The sequence below is a fragment of the Apis dorsata genome, unplaced genomic scaffold (genome assembly GCF_000469605.1).
Source record: "Apis dorsata unplaced genomic scaffold, Apis dorsata 1.3 scaffold_125, whole genome shotgun sequence".
NCBI classification, from domain to species: domain Eukaryota; kingdom Metazoa; phylum Arthropoda; class Insecta; order Hymenoptera; family Apidae; genus Apis; species Apis dorsata.
In genome coordinates, this window is record NW_006263418.1 from 285,385 (window position 1) to 288,601 (window position 3,217).

The window sequence follows — 3,217 nt, forward strand, 5'->3', positions numbered from 1 at the left end:
CACTAACCTAACCTCTCTTTTCGTCTCATCTCTCTTTCTCTCTCTGTCTCGTTCTCGTTCTCGTCTCACCTCCGCCGCTCTCCTTTCTCGCTTTTCCCCCTCGCCCCCCTTTTTCTTTTCTTCTTTTCTCGCCGTTGTCTCTCCTGTTGCCGCTTCCATCGACCGATTTCGAATCGTAAAGGCCGGTTCGCACGAATCACGACACCCGCCATCGCCGCGATACGCCATCCCCTTCCTCTCCCGTTTCCCACCCCAATCGGATATAGCGTCGTATTTTTCGTTTATTTTTCTTTTTTCTTTTCTTCTTTCTTTTTTTCTTTCTTTCTTTCTTTTTTTTTTTTTTTTTTCTCTCTGTTTTGGTGGAGTTTTTCGAGGTTAGGTCAGGCTGGATGGGATCTAGATTCGCGGAAGGGTGCATTTTTGTCGGCGCCTTGTCGAGTTTTCAGACACTCGACTTCCTTGGAACAGAGATATCACCGGAGGAGTGGCTCTGGTGATTTGAACGGAAGATCGAGAATGTCGTGTCGCTTATTTTATTCCTCGCTGCGATTCCTTTTTTGTCGTTTTGCGACTGAGTGACTGGTTGTAAACTCTGGTGATAACGAAGTGTAGTAAGATTTGGAAGAGAAGGCTGTTTATTGTGTAGAGATTTGTTGTTTAAATGTAGCAGAAAAAAATAATTTTTAATATAATATAGAAGATAATGTGTCATTGTAAATATCTTTCTATAAATATCTTCAAGAAAATGAATGTGGCATAAAATTATCTTCGATGCTTATGTATATTATGTACAGGATGATCAATTTTAAATCATTTGCCAATTATTTGTTGTAAGAGAAAAATTAAATGATTTCAAAAAAATTTTTTTTAAATAAAACTATATAACTTCTCTAAATTAAGACAAATCCCAATTGAAATCATTAAATTTTTCTTTGAAAAATTTTCTTATACATCAAGAATACCTATTTTGAAAGTATACATAGATTAATTAAAAATTTTCTAAAAATCAAGATTTTGAAATGAAAATTCTATCAAAATAAAAAAATTATTACTATTTTAATAATTCTCAAATAAATTTTATTATAACATTGATTAATAAAACCAAATTAATATAAGATTCAGAAACAAGAATACAATGAATATTATATTCCACTAACAATCGATTTCTAATTCTTGTATCGCTGAACTCCAATCTACGCGAGGTCACGATTAATGATTGCTTTAATTTTCTTTTCTCGTCGAATCTGTTTCTTCCACAATCGTGGGAACTGTACAATAGGGTTGCGTTCGATTCCTCTCGAGTAGCAATGAAATCGCATCGAGGGTTGCGAACCAATGCCCCGATTCGATGCGTACCGCGGTTTATTAACATCCTCCATCGATTTTATATGCGCGCAAACCGCGCACCATGGTTAATTATAGGTTACGTTACCCTTGTGCCGATACTTAACTACAGTGTTGTACCCGACTCGGGTGAATTATTTCTCTCGTGCATACTCGAAGATTTACGAAGTTCCATGCAAAAACTGTAACGCCTCGATACCGTCATTATACGCGTATGTTCGTGGATAACGGGGAAAAAATAAAAATAAAACGCTAATAGGTATCATTTGCCCAGTTTTTTTAATTAATTATATAGTTTTTTCGTGCTACAATTTTACCCCGGTTAAGCGTGGTAACGACGTCACGGTGTTTTAGAGTTGTTTGAACGAAATTGAGAGTCATCTTTGCTTTTTAAGGGATCGCTATTATTATTGTACGACATGTTGACCGTAAATTATAGTTACCGCTGTTAAATATAGAACGACGATTTCCTTTTTTTAGAAATTTTGCGTTGTAATATTTTATGGTATAAAGTTTCTATTTTAAAGATATTACAATTTTTCGCATCGAGCTGCAAAAGTAATTATGTAAATGTGATGAAATAGTGAAAAAAAGGAATATTTTATATATTTTAGTATTTTTGAGTCATCTAAATAAAATTCTGGTTCTGAACTGAATTCGTTTCAACTATTATTTATTATTGTACTACTATATGACTATTTTGTCATAATATTAATTTATAATTAAATATAATTAAATATCTTTAACAATTCTCAAATAAATTAAAATTTTTCTCGTATAACAATAATTCCTTTCTTCTTACTTTTCTGATTATAATTCTTAGATGAAGTTCGATTTTTTTTACAAATAAGCATGTCTTTATTATTTAAAAAAGAAAAAAGTGAAAAGTATTAAAGTATAAAAGTGGCTTTTACATGACACTATGTAAGTCTTTAATCCCATTACAGAAGAAACTATGCTTAATTTGTTTCACCCCTTTATAATTTAATATATTTACTATCCATTGAAATGGATAATGATTATAATGTTTAAAGAAATCATTATAATTTTCATATTTAATTATAATTTATAATATTATATAGTAAAAAAATTCTACTAAGTTTAGTTCATATTTATTATTTCATGCGAAAGAATATCACGATTTATACTTAACATTATTCAAACGATAATTTTTTTCGAATTTTATATAAAAGAATATTTAATAACCAAATGATTAATTATTCAATTCGATCGATTTGATTTTTAATTTCGAACAGCAACAATATTGAAAACAAAAATTCAAAAACGAATAATATATTTCAAATTCAATTATTTATCATCTCAATTTCAAATTCAAGATTTTAATATAATTTAGAATTATTTTAAATTAAATTATTTCAATTATCAAATTAAACTCCGAATAGAAATTTGATTTATTTTCCACGATAAACAAAAAAAGAAGAAATATATATATATATATATATACAAGCGTGGAACAACGAATCAATTAAATAATGTGACAAAGAAAACAATTTATTACGTAACCAGCATAACATAAAGCAACATGCAAAACAATCGAGCCACGAGAGTACATATAATATAAACTTTCACGCTTATCAAGCTGCACCTACGTGTTCGCCATCGACGCATTCGATACTCTCCATACCACTTTCCTACCAAATATAAATCACGGTGCCACGAAAGTGTCCACGGCCGTGCTGAGCCGGCCTCCGCGTGCCAGGATCGAGAAACAACAATCGACCATAACGTGACCCACCAACAACAATATTATTGATCTCTACTACTTGAACGATCAACGTCCCGATGTTTATCGTCCGCCGAAAAACCGGCCACGAACACACCTCACCTCGTGGCGGTCGGAACGAAACGGCTG